Source organism: Catharus ustulatus, chromosome 13 (assembly GCF_009819885.2).
Source record: "Catharus ustulatus isolate bCatUst1 chromosome 13, bCatUst1.pri.v2, whole genome shotgun sequence".
NCBI classification, from domain to species: domain Eukaryota; kingdom Metazoa; phylum Chordata; class Aves; order Passeriformes; family Turdidae; genus Catharus; species Catharus ustulatus.
The window spans coordinates 8,582,103-8,602,649 of NC_046233.1; the positions used below are offsets into that span (position 1 = coordinate 8,582,103).

Sequence of the window (20,547 nt, forward strand, 5' to 3'; positions counted from 1 at the left end):
TTCAGTGATGATGATTTAACTTTTCTCCCTTGGCCAGCTGTGTCTTGTCTGCACCAGGCCTTTTTCTCTCTGCTGATTGGGGTGTGTTGGGTCCTCTTCTCACTGCAGTGTTTTCCTGGTCAGGGGCTGCAGCTTCAATGACCTGAATGTTCTACAGCAGGTAAAACATTACAGGCAAATAGATGGCCAAGCTTCATGGTCGTACCAGTGTAAAATTGTCCACATCAGCATGAAGATCATCAGGGAATGATCAAAAGAAATGGGTTTTTTTTCAGAACCTTACCTTTCAGTGAGGTTCTGTTTCTGAAGTTGGACCCACAGTTGTTCTGTCAGCTGTGTGTAAAACCTGAAGCTGGAGCTTTGATAAATAGTGTCTTTTCTTGTTAATAAAGAAATGTCATTAGTGATATCAGGTATCAGTTACTGGCTTGTTGCTCTCTGATTAATTCCTTGTGTGGAAGTATTAGATTAACAATGGAGGACAAAAGACATGATAAATTTGTTTAGTGATAAGGACTTAGAGTAATCAGGAAGTAGCTTGCTGGTTTGTGAAGCTTTAATGTTAAATTCCCTCACAAAATAGTAGTAGTTGTGGTATTCATTTCAGTATCACTGGATCACTGTTGAGTTTTGAGGGTGGCTCAGGTGAAGCATGTGTAATGTATCTCTCAAATTCTGTCAAATAGTCAGATATCATTTGGTATTGACCAGGAATTTTAATTTCAAAAGGAAATTATAGTAGCATGGGATAAAATAATGGCAAATTTCTTTATATAGTAATGAATTTTGTTTGAAACAAACCTCTTAATGTTTGATACTTCCATCATAATGGAGTGTAACTCTTCCCAGAATCCCCCCATTACTGTAACTTTCTCTCCAGACTAATGTACAAGTTTGCATACTCAGTCTGTACAAATAGTTATTTTCAGAGATGCTGGCCTGCATCTTTATCATTGCTGTACCTGTGGGGCTGAGTAGCTGTCCCTGAGATCAATAGTCTATTTTGAGTGTTAGGAGTCTGTATTGTATGCCAACATCTTTATTAAAGCAGCTTAAATTGCTTATATAAAAAAAGAGAATTACTTTAATGGCAATAAAAACTTAGATTTAATCATCAGATTTTCATGACTTGAACTTCAGAAGTTGTGATGATGTCCTAGAATGAGAGTCAGAGTTATTCAGTCACTTAAATGTTAGCCTTCTCAGCTGAATCTGTTCCTCTGGAAAAACTTCTCAAAAATACTTTTTCTTGTGGCCCCACAAAGAAGAGTCTCTTGGTTTTCTTGTACAGCATGAAGAATGCAACCTATGTTAAATTCAGGTATTGATGTAAGAAGAGTTAATATTGAATTACTTTCATGAGCTCTAAATATAAGTTTCAAGACAGTTAATTTCAGAATGGCGTGTCTCAGCAGATGTGTGGAATTTATAATAGATCTTGTCTTCACTATGAGCCTTAATATACAATTATATAAAAATTCTAGAAATGTCAAGTAGGGAAAAATGCTTAATGCAAATCAATAACAATTTGGCTGTGTTGCTAGATCAGTTGTATTCTGTGGTTTGTAATTTTTCAATGAATAGACAATAATGTTTTACATAAGCATTGTAATTTCTTTTTATATTGATTTGTCTTGATAGTTCCTTCTGGTTATTAGCATGACTATTATTTGTTTGACACTACCACCTAGCGAATGTGGCTCTTGTCATAAGCTGCAGTGCTACTTCCTGCTCACACATAGAAGATACCTTATCAATAATACCAATATGCCGGAAACTTTGCTGCCACAACCACATTGTCATTGGTTCTTTTAGGATTCAAATTGAAGCCATTTGAAGATGTGTATAAATTGCAAAAACAGTTCTTGCTTTGAGCTGTAGGTGTTGTGCACTGTGCACCTCAACAGGGTGACAAATTCTGTCATCTGTACTCTGTCATTAAGAGCTAATAACAAAAGAGTCTTCCAAGCTGTGCTTATTTTATCCTCCATTCAAAACAGCTCACTTGCTTGGGTAGTTAGAGCCTTGCTTTGGTGGGAGGCCCATGTATTCAGGGTGTCTTTTAAAGTCCAGAAAAGAGTTGAGTGGAGAAATGAAATTGCTGCAGAAGCCTGAGTCCCTTTGGTTGGAGCAGCTCACCCTTCCATCTTCTCACACTTCTCTCTGTTGTTTCTTTGCCACAGGATTTGGGAATCTCATTGCTGCTCTCTTCATTCAGGCCCAGAGGTCCCTCTTCTGCTGCACTTGTGAGTTGGTGGTTTCCAGAGTGATGTAGTGATTGGATTTGGGTGGGGGGGGTTTGAGCTTGGTGCTGTGTTTTCAGTGCTGTATTTTCAGTGTATTTTCACTGCCCTTGTGTGTTGCTGGGTTCTTTACTCAAGTGCATTCACACAGATAAAAACAGACTGCAAAGAATGTTCTGGTCCTTTTGATCACCCTTGTCATCCCCTGAATTTTATTGATGCAGATTATTGTATCTTGATGTTGAAGAGCATGTATCATGTGCTAGCTCAAACTTACAAGTTCATTTAGTTTGCTCAATTTGTGTATTTTTAGCATTGTTTATTACAGGTACTGTTGAGTGAGCACAAATACTCTTAGGGGTGACACAAATTAATTCCACTCCCATCATAGAATCTCTCCATGGATTTATCACAAACTGCTGCAGCTGTGAGTGATTCCACACTCTCATGAGAAGTATGAGATTAAATTCTGTCACTATGGTACTGTTTTTAATTAATTCAACCTCCAAACTAGTAATTTCCCAGTGTCGGTTTCTCTCTCTTTGGTCAGTAGATAAATTAGTTAATGGCAAATTAATTAGTTAATGCAGTCAATGTTTAAAAGCTCCATAAAAGGAATAAGAATGACTGGTGAAGATTCTGTAAATGTTGCAGAAGTAGGGGTTTGTGTCTTTAACAGGAAAAACAGAAGCTGCATTTTTACATTAGTTGCTAGACTACTACTGTTGAATTAACTATGGAATGTACTCACCTATGAAGCGAGAGTGCAAACTGAAATACTGTAATGCCAATTGCTAGATCTTGAAGTGAAGTTTTTGTAATAATTTGGAGAATAACAAAACCAAAGAGGAATAACTGACAGAGCTGAAAAGAATTGAACTGTGCTCTGTGCTGAGGAATGAGCTTTTTCCTTTTATTAACAGGAATTAAAGTATCTCAAAAATAAACATACATTTTTTTAGCTTTTTGAAAGAGTATGAAGTCCTTAGCATTATCTCTTTGCTTAGTCTGTGCACTTACTGAACAATGCCTTTACATGGTGAATAACAGGAAAACAAATGCAATGAACAGAGGATTGTTGCACTTTTACTGTTTCAATGTAAATGCTCAGGCATTTGGGTTTCCTGGGAGATAAGTCTTACAAGGAAGGCTTCAATAGGCAGCAGAGCAGTGACCCTTGAAGAGCCCTGTGAGCTGAGCTGGCAATGTCTCCTCCTCAACCTCAAGTCCTGGCCCTCAGCTTTGCCAAAAGTGAGGAGCTGGAGCTCGCTGCAGTGTGTGACACTGAAAAAGAGGGCAGTGCTGGAGTACAGCCAGTTATCACAATCCCACTTAGCAGTACCTGGGTTTTGGAGAAAGGTGTTTGTTACTCGGTGCTGGTAGAACACAGGGGATTAAGACAGAACTGTGTCTGCCCAGAGGCTTGGGGGAATCACCAAGCGTAGATGCAGACAAGATGCAAACCCCTTTGCTTTGGGGAAGTTGAATATGCTTGAAACAAATGGCTTCTTGTCTCCTTCCAAGCAGGTGGAACCCTCATCTCTCATTAATCTCTCAGGTTGTTTCTGTCTTATGGAGGGTCTGGCATCTACTGGCTGTTAATAACACAGACAAGTTGGATTTTTGGATACTTCCAAAGAAGCCATGATTGAGTCTGAGTGTCTCTGCTGATAACAATTACTACTGAGCTGCACTTGGGAAATGTTTGCCTGCAATATTTTCTACTAAATGAGTCAGTGTAATAGTTAGAAAAATTGCATGATGTTATATCAAAATTAATTTTAAATCTCATTAGATATTTGAACTAGTCTGACAGTCAAATGTCAGATATCTTGCCCTCTGTATTTTGTGAATACTGTCAGTTGCCATATTAAGAACTTCAACACTTTAGTTTGATTAAAAGTTGTTTTTAATTGGATTTACTGCCTTTAATATAGATACTGGCTCAATAGGGAGGATGCAATGCATGTTTTGCAAGTTTAATGAACCATTTCAAATGACAATTTGTTATTAATTTCAAGAGTGGCATTATGTTTTGTCATGACATTTTCTAAATCAAGTGTAAATGGGAATAACAGTGGAAGCTATCCTGAAGGTGCTCAGATAGGAGACAGCAAAAACTGTTTAAGCTATTAATATAGAGCAAATGGAATTACTTAGTGAGTGGTTGAATCCTTGCCAGTTAAATGCATGTCAAAACAGATAATGTTTAACGTGATTGGAAAAGAGGTAATTTCTTCAAAATACAGTGGCTCATATGAAACAATTGCATACACAAAATTCAGTAACAATTTTGGAAAACTGTCTCCTGTTACACTGCATTTGAACTGATTTAGTGTTTGTAACTATTTAGTGATACAGACTTGGACTTATGCTAATTTTTAGGAAAGACTTTCTAGCTTCAGTAGAGCAGAGCTGGGGAAAGTCTTCTCTCAACACATTGTTTGTGTGAGTGTTTTATGTGTTCTAGGAGACTTTAGTGAAGATTTATGCCCTGTTGGGTGTATATGAGGCTAATTCTACTGTAGTTTGTGTTTAATACTTCATGGCATGCTCTGTGTCCCAGGTCAGCGTGTATAATTGGAAGGCTAATAGGCTTGCTCAGTGCATACAGGAATCTTCTCTTTGAAGCTTGAATTGGTTTTTGTTTTGTTTTGGGGTTATTTTTTTCTGGTTTCCCCCCATTTCCCCCCCCTTACTACCTGCTCTTTAAGAAATAATGGTATTTCTCCTGTGATGACTCAGGTGTATTTTGGATTTTATCGGTGTTTCTTGTGTTTCATGCTTAATCTCTTCAAATGCAATTATCCATGTGATGTATTATAAGCTTCTGGGGAGAACAGAACATTATAGTTTCTACATGAATAGCTTGTAAGAAAATGACTAAGTGGACCTGTTTATAGACCTAATGCACCAGGATTCAACTCTAAAAAGAATGTAAGAACAATGGGCCCTGGTTAACATTCTGTGGGAGCTGGCAGCTTTGATGTATGTATTTGTTGATGTCTGCAGAATACAGATAATCAGTATTTGAAGTGTGAAAATTAAAGATCTACTTGACCAGTCATAATTACTGCACTGTAAGAGCAGAATGGCACTGAGAAGTAATAAAATGATCTTTAATCTCTTACACTGTAAATTATAATCTGTGGTTAAGGGAAAATGTTTTGGTGGCTGCAGTATCCCATTCATGTGACTACTAGGGGGGGATTTTCTTAACTTCCAGATTTTACTTTCAGCTAGTATTATTGCTCAGGAATTTCCTCCAAGAGGAAAAGCCAATAGAAATGTGCTTTATTTTTTGATTAAAGGTTCATCTTTCACTGGGGTTTGGCTGTTACTCTGACTTCCTTTTTTTGGTATTGAAATACATTGGTGCTTTATTTTATGAAGGTTTAGCTACTTGCATTTTATTGAGATACTATGATATCTTAGCATTTTGTGTTTAACATATCTGTCATTTAGTTTGTGGAAAGTATCTCCATTTGAATGTTGTCAATTTACCCAACTATTAGTCAGGCCTTTTAGGTACAGTATCTTTACTGTATTTTCTAACACTGCTTTTCTATTCAATTTTTATATCCTCCTCCACATTTAGATTATTTATATTGAATAGAAATACAAGTGTTTCTTGTACTTAGGCCCTCTATTATATCAACAGAAGGCATAAAATGTCAGATTAAATGTTCAGAAGAAAGTAGAAGAGGCTGAAGTCCTACACTGCTCACTGTGCTGGAGAACATGTATGTAGTGTGTGAGGAAGGTCCTTCTCTCTGATTACCAGAATAAATAATTGTTTTTGATGAGTGTTCTGTGAACATTTGAACAATAATTTTGTCTCTAAGAATATTTTCAGCAGCTACATGCATTTGTAATAATTGTGGTAATATAGATTACACTATAACATATCTAAAAACTTTAGTATTTATGAAAAGAATAAAGTTCATAAGGTCTTAAAACTGCAGTTTAATTGCATTCATAGTAAATGAGGAATATTCTAAATTTGGAGTTAGAAACTTGGCAAGATTGGGAATTGCTGGTGTGATGTTTTTTTCTTTTCTCACATGAAGAATGACTTTTCCATTAGTTTACTTCATTTCTAGCTTGGCCAAATACACTGAAAATTGGGATATGGTGCAAAGCATGTTGGTTGTAGGTTTGCAGTTCAAGCTATTAGTCAAATGTAAGCTATATTTAAAACCTCATACAGTTTTAGTAGCTCTCCCGGTAATGTTAACATTGTCTCAACCTTTGCTCTGTTATTTTAAGTGCTGACACAAAAGGAAGCCTGAACTATAGCAAATGCAGATTTTTTTTCCCCCTATACAAAACTGCCATTCTCTTGTTTCTATTATACTTTGATCACTATACTCAAATAGTTTCAAGCGTATTCCTTTCATTGACTTCTTTTTCTTTCAGCTACAGTTAGTCCTGTTGCACCGGTGCTATTCAGGAGAGGATGAACTCACAGTAACTCTGCTGTGTCTCTCTTATGACCACACCAAAGTGCTTCAGACCTTCCTAATCTTGCTCTGTGTGATAAAAGCTTTCATGTCCTTTGCTGTTGCCCTGATACCAGTGCAGCTGCCTCGCCCATGGTTCTTGTTATCTCATTACTAACATTACATTCTGTATATTGGCTAATTTGAAAAGTCTGCTAAAATAAATTTCCAGTGATAACTGGCAGGAGAGGCAGCACTGCTGCACAGCAAGTGCTTGTGAATCATTTAAAACAAACACACATCTGTCCTCTGTTTAAGTGAGTGTATTTCTGTGATTCTTAGTCTCTTCATCTGAAGTGGGCACCTGAAGAGCAAGGAGTAGTTAAAATGGAATAAATGTTTTAAATAGGAGAGAAGGATTTATTTGGCTCTAAGTAGAATTTTACAATCTGTGGACAGATACATTCTCCAGTTAATTCTCTCCAATGTACACACTTCTTTTGACAGTCTGGACAGATTTTTTTGTTGTCAGATGATCTTTCTCTGTACATTGAAACTTCTTGACATTGTGCCTTTCTGGGAGGTGTAACTCTAGCAGGAAAGCAAGATGGAAAACAAAGAATGGCAAAGAAAATGCAGGATTCCCTTAGGGCAGTAAGTTTTGCTTTTATGTAGCAGCCATTTTCTGACAGGACACATAACAAGTCCCTTGTATTTTTTCCTTGTGTGACTTTCCATGTTCCACACAAGGCATACAGAGAATGTTTATGCTTTTTTCTACTTCATTAAAGCGCTTCCTGGAGGAACAGTTCCTTTCCTCTCTATGGCTCTGCATGGCTTGTTTTGTATAGAATTACAAAGATCAGGGGAGGTTAATGCTACTTTTTTCAACAGGAACAAAATATGTGGTTTTTGAAGTATTATATATAAGCAGGCTTGCAGGCAGGATGAGAAAATGTGAGTAAATGCAACTCTTACAGGCATCTGGTGTATAGACAGTAAGTATTTATCAGGCAAGACAAAAGCAGTATTTATATGAATATAAATGATATCCTGAAATCTGATCACTCATTAATGTGTACTGATCTGAAACATTCTTCAAAATGGTAGAAATTATTTATTCTTGTCTTTTGTAATGCCTGTGTCTTCATCAGAATATCCCTGAATGGAATTCTCTTCACTTTGACATAATAATAACATGGAAATAAGGAATGCCACTGGCAGAAGTGATGGACCTACAATGTTTAAAGATATATATATATATATATATACACCATATATATTAAAATAAAAAAAAAACAGACTCCCCTCAATAGACTATCAGTTAGGACTTTATGAATTTTATCATTTGGGGTGGTAGAGTTTAAGAAAAGAATGGTGAAGACACTAAACAGTAGTAATTAACTTAGAATTTTATGCTAACAAACCATTTTAGCATGGCTCTCATCACCTTTTGTAAGACAGGTACTTTTCAAATAATATTGAAAAATGTTAGTCTAAAGGAGATTTTTATGCTGTTTTGTTCTAGATAGAGCAATATGGGACACCTGACATTGCTCTATCATAGAGAGCAGTAGAATTAGCAGAATTAGAAACTCACCTTTTTTTTTTTTTTTTTTATGGTTCTCTTCATAGTCCCAAAAAACCATGGAAAATGCTATTTTAGTTTATGTTTCTGTGAAGCTCTCATTTGCGGTGTTTCAGATGGTTCAGGTGTCATTCCCATGTGTGAGAGATGGATCCAGACCACTGCTGCTCTTCCTCTCAAAGCCAGATTTCCCTGGACCAAAGAGGAGACGTGGGGCACTGATGTGGTTTCAGAGCTGGTTTTCAATTGTAACATTCCAGCATCAGCTTGGACAAGATCACCATAGGGATTTGAAATGCAGAACAATGTTTAAAGGAAATCAAACTGTTTCTGCCATCTGAAACCATGTGAGATGTGTGCAGGAACAGCTCTCCAAACCTCAGAGCTCGGTGGCTTTAAAGGCCTAAGAGAAATTCATCTCTGAATTTTGATGCAGTGGTTTTATGTACCACATAAGATTGCTGGCTTGGAGGTTTGATTTTTTTTTATAATGGATGGAAATAACATCTTGGCTCTGCCTATGGCTGCTGATATGTTAAAATCCTGTATGGTAAATTGATTTCAGTGCTTTGGGTGAAGGTCTGTAAGTGATTCCAAGTTAAGAGTTTTGGCTGATTTCCATTGCCAGGCCCCGGGTTAAAAACTTGTATCATCCTTTAAGATAAAACAAACAAACCTATGAGTCTTTTCCCAAAGAAATTAAATGGTAGGTCTGATTTAAATATAATTTGTTTTGCAAATAATTGATTTATCCTTGAATAAGAAAAATGCTAGTTTTGGGAGAAAAGACTGCCTAGGCACAGTGTCCACTTTTAAGATTTTTTTTTTTGTTTTGTGTATTTAAATGCATTTTAATGTTAGAAAACATGAAAAGTGGCAAGTGTACCAGGGAGATAACAAAATGTAGACATCATGGCATGTGTAATGAAAATTTACTGAACAATAAAATAGATATTGACAACACAGATTTCTTAGAGAAAGACAAATGACACATGACATTAAAGAAACACCAAGTGTAGTGCTTTGTGTTACAAATAAACAACTCTCTTGAGAAACTCAAAGCATCTTGTTAAATGGAGACATTACTTCTGCTGGATTGAAATGCACATTTTTACTACTTCTGCTTTACTTATGACAGCATATTTATATTAGGAAAACGCTTTCTTTGATTCTTCTGAATGCCGATGCATTATTGAAAGTTCTCATGTTGGTGTAATTATTCTTCCTTATGAATTACTATCCTGTGACACTGATTTATATCAGTAAAATATATCTGTTCTATTGCTTTTATTGGTTGGTCAAGTGAATACTACAGCAGTAGTTCAGGTATTTCAGCTTAGACAACTCTAAATTGTTCAGTTGGTGGGTCTGGATAATGCTAAGTTTGCTGTAGTATCATCCTTAGGAAAAATGTAACCAAGGGCTGTACTGTTGCTGCTAATAAATATTATAAATACTCAACATTGGTGTAATTTGGTTAAAAGGATGGACATTTTCTCCCATCAGATCTTTGGTTATCCCATGATCTCTGCATTTACTCATCTTTGGCATGACAGATACAATGAATCTGCACGGGGTTCCGAGTTATTGCCAGGCTTCAAGTTCTGTTTTGCCTCAATTTAAAACTTTCATATACTTCTTTGTAAATTACTTTTCTAAATACAAATACATCACTAGGTTCATCAAATAGTTGGAAATTGTGTAATACCTGCTCATACTGCTTTGTTACCCACAGGTAGCTTGCAAAGGTGAGTGCCACTGCTGCAGCCTGTTGTGAGAAGAGTTGGCTTTAGCTGATGTGGAGGGAGAGGTGTGTTGAGAAACCAGCCAGGAACCTCTGGTCTATGCAAAGAAATTAAGTGATAACCAGTGCAAGACTTTGGCCCTTCTGAGTTGAGGAGGAGAATATATTTGTGAAGGATCCTGGAAGCTAAATCTTGTTTTCAGTGGCTGTCCACATACATCATTTATATCTATAAAGACTGTCAAGATCAGGCCTGTTGCCTTGACCCTTAAGATAGATCTGGAAAATCTTTGCTTCTTTAATGTGCTTTTGTTTGGATAGTTGTTGTGGGGCTTTTTGTTTGGGATGTTTTTATTAGTTGTGGCAAATTTGTCTCTGTGTGAGGTATTTCTTAAGAGGAAAGCTTGTTCTCAAGCTTGTCTTGTACAACACAGTAAATGGACCTACTCTTTTCTTTGCATCTTTTCAAATGGCAAAATATAACCAGGTATTAACTTCTGCTCCAGGTGCTCAAATTGCCAATTCTGAATCTATTTCCAAAATAAGTGCCACAAGTAGGTGATGCTGATGTGGTTAAAGCAGAGGAGTAGGATGCCTTTTCTCTGTGCAGATGTCTTGCTCAGTAGGAGATAATGCTGTGTTTTGATCCCAGGTCCTTTTTGCTGGATGTAAGAGCTATTGTTATTACTGCGATTATAACATGAGTTGTAATGAGTTTTAACACCTTGTACTTGCAATGGATACTCCCTTTGAAAAAGTGTATGGTATAATGTCTGCAATCTGAGAATATTCATTTAATGTGCTTTACAAAACAAGGAGCTTACAATTATACAGCACATCTTAAACACGCACTCAGAAGTTGTGTTTAAATTTGTGTTTCCATTTTATTCGTGACCTACACAAAAAACGCTAGCAAATATTTTTGGATACTCTATGTAACTGAGGAATTACTTTTTTTTTAATCTATGAAATTTATTTTAGATTATTGTAGTGAAATGCAAAAATATCAGCTTTTGATGCATTGGAATCAAACTAATGCCAATTCAGTAGGTAAAAAATGATTTGAAGATGTGGCTTTTGCTAACATTTGATATTACAGTTAATAGTACAGATACATACTCAGTTGGTTTACTTTTGCTTTGGTACTTGTGAAGGGAGGAGGTTATTTTAGGCTTTTTCATGTGCAAAGCCCTGGAAGTTCTCAAGTGGGCATTCAAACCTTATTTTTGAAAACCTCTATGCTTGTAGGCATCAATGCAAGTTTGTATTTTGTATGTCTTATGAAAAATAACCTTTGCTGACTTGGACTGCAATAGTGTTCTGAGTTTGCAAGCTCTGGGAATGTTCACAGGTGTTCAGTGAATAGGGGACACCCCTGGATTTATCTTTTTTTCCTTCATTCTTCATATTGACATCTGAATGCAACACAGACTTCAATGAACTCATTAAAACCACAGAAATTGCAGTGATGTGTGAAAAACTGTTCTGTGACAGAGCAAAATGCACAACTCAGCTTTCACAAGTCTTAATCTGCCAACTACATTACATAAATTTGCTTGCTGAATAGAATTTGGAAAGGAATTTTGTGAAGTTTAAATTAAGCAAAATAAAGCTCTATTTTTTATTAAAAATTAATAAGTAATTTAAACCATTTCAAACCTCAGGTTTATCTGTAGGCTAATTTGAACTTCAGGAAAAAAGGTGGTTCAGGAAGCAAATGTCTCCAGGGATGCTTTAAAGAAAAACAGTATTTGGTGTATTTGGAAGTACTTGGTGGTTTTGTTTCCTCTGTTTTTGGAAAAACTCTATCTTTGAAATTTTTTTGGCATTAAATAAGGGAATTAGAAGAAGAGGAAAGGCAAAAAGAGAAAGGAAAAAATAAAGCCTGCCCTAGAGCAGTCATTGAGGACATTATCATTTTTATTTAAGATAATTGTGGGAGGTAGTAAAAGAGTTTTAAAAGATTTGATGTTACTGCCTGTTTTCTCAGACTTCCTGCTGTCTGCTGATGGCAGCTGCTTCATTGAGATTATTGGTTGTGGCTTTTCTTGTAAGTTTGGAAGCTGTTAATAAATAATGTATGAATAAACCAAATAGGAGCATATCCATATCTGCTTCATTAGCAAACAGACTTACAGGAATATATCAACTTTTTGTACTTGCAATACCTAAAGTCTGTCCTTAATGACAATATGTTCAACAAATTTGTTTTATGCTTTTGTCCCCAAATGACACCTCTACACTCCTATGAGTGACTTTTCAATGGGAAGCTTTGCATGAAAATGATGGCAATAGGTGATGTGACAAGAATCTCCAAATTCATTGGGTAATTAAAAAAACAATTCTTTATTAAATGAATATAATTTTACTTGTATTTAACTGGGAATTCCTGTACTTTTTCTAAGATGGTGAAGACAAGAACAAGATATGACCTCAAAATAATCATGATGCTGCCTGACTCTGGCTGCATTGATGTCTTTGTATATGGGCTACTGGATTAATTTTTTTTTCATTCAATATATTTCTTTCCACTCTTGTACATGTTTGGTTTTTTTTGTCTTACCTATTTGTGTATTCATAAAACTTGAACTCTTCATCAGCAATTAACCTTGTTGGGTCACTGTGGGGTACCTTCCTGTTAGTAGGCTGGAAGAGTCTATTTAGCATTAAGTTTAGGTCTGTTTTCTAAAATGTAAATAACTCTTTGTGCCTTATTTATATCTTTGCATATCTGTTAAATGCAAGGGATGCAATTAGCTGTGATTGTTGTTGTTGCACTATGAAAGGCATATAACTCCCCTTTCTCCTTTCCAGCCCTGGCCCCCTAGGCCCTTCAAAAAAAACCCCATACAAACATCCCAAACAAACTCCAAACGCCCAAGAAGGTAAAAGGACCTTGGATTTGAGGATGACTTTTACTAAAACTTACTCTCAGTATCTTTTCTGAAGTTAAGTGCAATGACCTGTACTATATCATCTCCTATTTGCCTACTACTGCACAGTTCCACTGATGTGGAAACGTCTCATGGAAAAGAAATTCAAGATTATTGTCTTTTTACTGCACTGAAAAATACCTAGAGTTTTACAAAGCCTTCAGTAAATTATTTGCAGTCCATTTAAGGAAGCTGGCTGAGCTATCAATAGATAAGTCAGGTTTTTGCTTGTCTGAGGTATCCTTAAAAGCCTGAATTTTCTACTTGAATTTAACAGTGGCAGTTGTTCCAAAGTGAGCACTGAAAAAAACACTGTATATTTTTATCCAGCTCTTTGCTGAAACTGCAATGAAGACTGCTGAGAGCATTTATTTTTAGTAATATAAGATTTTTATTTTACTTTTAAAGTAACACCCTGGTTTAGAGACCACCTTCAGATCTGAGACTGCCTTAGTTACTCTGCCACAAAAATAATAGTATTTTCAGCTTTTGAGACTGAAGGTAGTTTAGATCTTGCCTTTCTACTTTTATGGTTCTTAATCAGGTCCTGTATTCCCTGTAGCCCTGCAGGGAAGGGAGCCTCTCAAACTCTTGGTGTAAAAGTTCTGTGGATCTTGTGGGGAATGCAATGTTTGTATAGGTATGTGCTCAGGTAGGCCTAGGTCTTACTGTGCTGCTTTGGGCTGGGGTTCGGTTCATTTTCTTCACAGCTCAGGACCTGGTTTGGATTTGTTCTGGAAACACTGTTGATAATTCAGGGATGTTTTAGTTATTGCTGTGCCACCAAGACCTTAACCCTTTAAACTGACTTCACCTCAACACATGAGTTTTCACACTTTTACTCTTCTAATTCCTTCCCCCATCCCACCAGGGAAGGAGTGAGCAAGTGGCTGTACCCATTATCCAGTGTTATATAGTGAGAGAGGAAAGTTGGAGAGGTTTTTGCTGCACTCTGCCCTTAACAGTTGGACTTGATGATCCTAAAGGTCTTTTTCGACCTAAATGTTTCTACAATTCTATGATTTATTGCTTGCATGTGTTAGTTTTCATTCCTAGGTATAAAAGGCATCAATAAGCAGATTCTTCTCATGAGTGATTTCTCCCTGGATGTTATATTTTTTATTTGGCTGATGGCTTTTTAAAGATCTGGGTTTTAGTAATGTCCAGAGACTGCTTTGAGGTAGAAGTGCTCCTAACCATTTTGCCTTTCCCATCCTCTGATCCAAAGAGAATACTGAAGTGGGTGAAATCTGAAAGTGGGTCCGTATGCAACAGCAGTGTTCCCAGGGAGACATTTTACTGAGTTCTAGGAAAAGGTAGGATTTTTATAGTGGAAAACTATGAAAGACTTGGAGTATTCCCCTAACCTGAATCTTTTGGGGTGGACAGGATGGCTTGAAGGATGGAACGTGGCAGATGTAACATTTCTTGTGTTATCTGTTTCTCAAACACGATCCTAGCAGTGATGTGCTTAACCTGCTGGCACTTTGTAATCTTAAAGTAACCAACCAACACTGACACTACAGTTTGGGTACTTGTTTTATGTTGGTAGAAAGAGAAAGGACTGGGGGTATTATAAAAGTTGCTTTTTTGCTCCATGTGATGTATCTTTTTTGGTATATTTTTTGTGCTCTGCTGTTGGTCTTTTTACCTGTTGGACCTTTTATTCATGTTTGCTCTAATTTTTTTCTTTCTGGCTTTCATTATTCTTTTTTGAATCTTCCTCTGCTTTCATACTGGTTTTTCCTAGCTGTAAAATACTTAAAGATTCTTAAAGTTCAGGATAACTTTATTAGCACTTGATTTTGCCAATCAAAGTTCAGGCAATAATAAAGAAAATACTGTGGGTGGACACTTTACTATTATGGTTGATGGCATTCCCACTGGGAAAATAATTTTCAAGATACACTTTAACTCTTTTTAGGTATTATAAGTAATCAGGTGTTTTGGAGCATCTCTAGTGTTAAAAGTGTGGGGGAAGAGAGGGATTCTGCAAGTTCCCTCGTCTCTTTGTATAGAGATCATCTAATGACAGCTCTCACTTTTGGGTTTGTGGTTACTGATGTGCACTTCACCTAAAAACTGTCACAGTACAGTTATAATTCACCATTTTTAATGATTATTTCAGGGTCTATTCTCTTGTGTTTGTGCTTTTTAAACTATGAATGAGAGACTTTGAGAAACAACACTGATGATTTAATCACTTATGATAAAATATGTCTTTCTGGGAATTTAGGTTCCAGTAGATTAGCATTATTGATCATTCTCTTCTCACGTACTCTCCAGATGATTTTAGACATCTGAAATTATTATTCTTTTCTTGTCTTTTGTAATTACCAGTACAAGGGATAACTGAACTAGAAGACAACAAGGATGCATTCTAATTGTTCTAATAAATTATGTTAATGATTTATGCTTGCAGTCAGATTTAGTGAGAACGTGTTTGACAAAGTGACAACTTGTTTTATAGTGCAAGCAAGCCTCTCCCTGATGGTTGGGATGGCATTGCAAGGCTCACAAAGTGCACACAGTCCTGCCAGGCTCTGGGTAATTAACTAAGGACTGAGCTCTTTGCTTAAAATTAATAAGTTCACGCTCATGGCAACATGAATGGCCAATGTACATTAAAATCACATGAAACAGCAATTCATAGTAGGGATGTGGTAGGGGAAAGAAGATGCCACATGGGTTTTAGGTATATTCTACTCAACACAACCTCTGAATACCCCCTTTTTATCCACTGATTTCCTTCTGCTGACAAAATGCTTCTGACCACTTAATTCTAACAGGTGATCTTTCTTCAGAAAGAGATGGAGTAGTTCTCACAAAATTAATCTCTGCATTAACTTTTAATTAGAGGAAATACTGAAGGTGGCATTATGGCATTGTTTTGTGAGGAGTGCTTGCATAATACATAATTAATGTCATTAATGGGCTATTATAGTTGGTAACAAAGGTTAACAAAAACTAGACTATTAAAAAATTCTTTATTGTATGACAAAGTATTTCCCTAGACTTTTCTCTGCACATCTATTACTGGTAATTTTTAATGGAACACAAGGCCCAGGTAGAACAATTTGAGCCATGCCTGGACTGCTTAGGGTTGCTAAATACGAATAAATAATTTAGGAATAATAAGATCAATTAAGACCACTTAAGATCACTCAAATTCCATATAAACATCTTGCATTTAAAATTTAGGTTTTACACCTGGAATGATGAAAAAACCCCCAAATTTAACTAAAGAGACCTTTAGCTTTTGAGGCACTGTTACACACAGAGGGCATGTAAAAGGGATGTAATTGAAATATTTAACTACAGACAATATTTGTAGAAGGTACACCCATCATTCTCCTGGCTACATGAAATTGCAGTGGGTTACTGTTTATTTTTATAAACTGTGCTGCATCTGGCTATTGTTGACTTTTTAACTGTGTGTGAAATACCTTGCCCTTCATTAGTTCAATATAAAATTCAAATTTTTATTGCAGTGTGTAAGGGCACTAGAAGTACTCAGACAAATTAAATGATTCAGTATGGTAACTTTGAAAAATATAATTTCCACGCAGGGAATAATTTTTATTGTCTGGCCAAAAGACAAAACTGAATTTTACAGTAACTACTTTCTTTTGTAGCATTTTGTTGCATGGGGCTTGCTTTACTGTTAATCCATGCTCAAATCCAGATTTGTAAATGCTTATCTAATGCTAGACTTTTAATGCCCTTACACATTTAAATCTGCCTATTCTTTTCTTTTGCACCTGTTACTGTGGTCTCTGCTGGAGCAATTATTGTTTTGATGCAGTTTTGAATCCTGAATTTATTTGGGATTTGTACCTACCTGTCTATGTAGCACCATTATAATTTGTAGCATAATTATGCATATATGGCATTTAAAAATATATAGATGGTGATTATGAAACCTGGAGGATACCTATGGTGTATTCAGTTTGTCAGTACCTTTTTAATCATCTTTTGTTGCTGTGAATATTTATAAACCAGATTAATTTATCCCTTGAAAACTTTGAGTCTCTTTCCAGTAGCAAAGCAGGACTGATAACCTTTATTAATATTAGTTCTGAAATACTGAAAATTCACCAACTTGGAAATGGCATCTGGGCTGTGTGTCCACCCATCAATAACTGGTATTGACTCCAGTTGGGTGAAGTTGCTTCTAGGATTGAAGAGAATTCAGTGCCTGGCTGCCAGCAGGTCACTGCCTCAGGCTGCTGGGGGAGAAACTGAAGTTGAAATAACACTTTGGAAGGAAAGTTGGAGGGAGCTGCTCGGTAAAAGAACTTTCCACTGTGCTCATGTTTTCTGCCTAACCTTTAGAGCCTCAGATGTCATTCAGGTGCATTCTTTTGGAGAAATCTGGGCTGCTTTCAAGTTACTGAAAGTTCACTGATTCTAGATCTGCAGTTCCCAGCTATGTATTCTCATTTAGCGAATGAATTAATTTGGATTGCAGAACACTACATTTTCTGCCCCCTTTTTTTGTTGTTGTTTTAAAAAGAGTTAATTATAAGGCAATAAGGAAAAGGTTAAAATTACTCTGCTTAAGGCAGCTCTCAATCTGAAGATTTTTGTTGATGTGCAAGAAGGTGATCAGAGCATTGCCAACAATCTTGTAAATCTTTTATATGTTCTTAGCAAGCTCGTGCATAATGAACCTTTGCTTGAAATGCTTCTAACCAGGGAAAGAACCTCCCCAGATAAGCATGAAGAATACAGGCGATCTTTCTAAGTGCTTCTTTCCTGACTGTTTTATGGCTTATTCCCAAGTGAAATTGAAAACCATCAGGTCAGCAGCCCCCTGCCCTGGCAGGGACCTGGCTGATCAGAGTGTTTGAGACCTTGGGATTTTCCCACAGCCTTAGATTTCACACTGGGACAAAAGTATGTTTGCTGCTTTGTCATGTGCAGCAAAACACTGTCTGAAATCTCTGGCTAACCTGGACATGGACTTAGAGGGAAAAAAACATGGAATTGAAAATCTATTAGGCAGTTTCAGGAATAGGGTTACAGTAGTGGGTGTGGCATAACATGCTGACAAACTGTGTGTCTGTGAGGTTACCAAATCAAATATTGACTTGATATTTCATTTGTAGCCTTTGGGCAAATTTTCTTTGAAACTTAAGGGCTTTCTGGCTTTGACCTGATTCCTTTTGGCTGATTTTAATCTTTGTTTCTCTTCTGGTGATTTGCAAGCTATTAGACTTTCAGGTGTTGTTAAAACATGACTCTGCTCTTACTGAAAGCCACCCTAAGTACAGGAGAAAGTGACTCATTGAAGCCTTTGCCTTCTTTGGCCAGAATTCTGAGCATCCATCTTTCTGGAAAATTCCCATTTCTCTCTGCTAGCTGAGGTATAGCAGGTATTTATCTTACTGAGGTAGACTCAGCAGGACTCCTGGGAGCTACAGGTTCATAGTTCAGCCTATGAAGTTATAGTTGAGAAACTTTGTCCTCTGTGTATGCTCAGGGATGTATTGTGTGAGTTTGTTTGTTTTTGTGGTGGTGCTTTTTTTCTTTTTCTACAAATATGTATAGAGATGGTGACTGAGTAGATAGAGGAGCTATTTTAAAGATCATAAATGGAGTTCCAAGTCTTTTACATGAGAAGTCAGGCATTCCCCCAGAATTGAGGGAGCATGAGAAATTGGGGCATGGATATGTGTCAAGTTGACCAATATTTCATGTTTTTGTTTTCCTTGGGTTTACTCTCTTTCCTGGAAAATTGGGCTTGCAGCAAATCTGAGGATGATTATCTCCTTTAGTTATCAGTCTACTTTTTGGAGAAAATGTTCTTCTCCAAGTACAGTCTCCTTGTAAAATGCTGTAGTTTGTAAAAGCCACATTCCTATAAAGTGAATTACTTTAAGGAGTGATCAAGCTGCAAATCAGGAGCCCCTTTGAGAGCTGCCTTACAGACCTACAGGGAGGAAGTTCTCTGATCCAGGGAGGTTAAGGCCTGAAAGTAGAAGCCTGGAAACAGCCAGTATGGGTAAATAGGTGTGAGTGTGGAACTTGAGGGGACAAATTCAGGAATCTCCCCCCATGCACCCTGATAAAGAATGCCTCCATCTCTCTTCAACATTGCAAATGCCAAACCCCTCTAAAAACTTCCTGATAGATATATAAAATTTGTACCTTCTGCTCTGACTTTTCTGTATTTCTTTTTGAGTTCTCTTCATCCTCAAAGCTATGTGGTAATTTATGATAATTACTAATTTGCTACTTTAGGTTATAATGGAAAGCCCACCAAAATAATCAGGTTTCTTGCTACTCCTTGTTTAAAAGGCTGTCCTAGGTCTTGCCCTGTAAACCTGAGCCGACAGTTTTGAGATTTTCATTCTGTGTGTTTTATTCCAAGGAATCAAAATGGTAGAACTTATAAAGTCAAACCACAGGGTAAAAATTCCTGGAACTAAGAACTGATGGAGTTTTAATATAATGAGCTGAAATCCTACCTGTAACCTTTGACAGTTATTTTTAAGTGTCTTTCATGTATCTGTCTGCTTTAGTCTTAAATAATAATTTTAAGAGAGACGCTGAGGAGCGAATGTGTGTGATGTCAAGGAAGGTCAAATTACTGAAATATGTTCAAGTATAAAGCTTCCTAATTAGTAATGTGTGAGCTTTTTGTTAACATTGTCTCTCAGTCTCTTCCAAGTGTTGGCTTGAAAACTCGTGTTTATACAGATGTATGTACAAATAGGTCAAATTGCTTGGCTCAAGAAATAGGGGTACAGTTCTTCAGCAGCCTAAAGAGTAGAAAGTTTTAGCTCTAGTCCTAGTGAGGTCTTTAACAGTCAAGGTTACCTTTAAGGAGTCCTTAAAATAGATATTTTAAAATCCCATGTCCCTAACAATCAGAATTTTCCCTTCCTTCAAGTCTTTCTTTCCCATCTTAACGTCTTGTAATACCTAATGCTGTGCTTCTTGTTGTTAGCTTTTTGTTTATTGTTGAGAATGATGCTTTGGAAGAATAGAAGGCAAAGTGTGAATTTCTCCATTCTTCTGATTGAATAATTGACCCCAATTTATAGAATTACATTTCTGGAACAATGTACTTCCTCTTTATAATGGCTTATACTACTTCTATGAAACCAAAAGGGTTTTATTGGATGACAATAATTATATGGCTGGCAAGTAAACAATAGATAAGTTGCTGGCAATCAGAGTGGCCACCTGGACAGAGAGATTTAATAGAATCATTGAGTAAAATTAATTTAATATAACTACTACTTAGAGCACTTTCCAGTGTTTTTAAACCCTCTGTAGACTGACAAAATGCCACATTAGGTTAGTTCTGTTCATGGTGGCTTTTCAGTTACACTGAGAGAAATCTTCATGTCGCTAATTGGCAATAGCTGTGGATTGTTGCAGAATCTTGTCTCCTAAACACTGGCATATTTCTTACCCCAGGCTCATATTTCCTAATAACTCATTATCAAATCACATTTGGAGAAGGGATTGCTGAATTACTTAGCTAGAATGCAGTCATAGGTTTGGCCTTACTCATGACCTTCACCAAATAATAAGAGGCAGCTGCATAGATCTTGTGCATGACAGGAATGTTAATCTCCATTCT

General features: G+C 36.7%; 1 protein-coding gene across 1 annotated transcript in view; it reads left to right on the top strand.

Moving 5' to 3' along the window:
* The window catches only part of FHIT (fragile histidine triad diadenosine triphosphatase), a 531,592-nt gene that overhangs the window by 64,946 nt on the left and 446,099 nt on the right, over positions 1-20,547 (top strand). Inside the window, exon 2 of the mRNA XM_033071650.1 lies at positions 2,184-2,246. The gene's annotated coding sequence lies outside the window, so the exon portion shown is untranslated. The remainder of the gene's footprint in view (positions 1-2,183; positions 2,247-20,547) is intronic.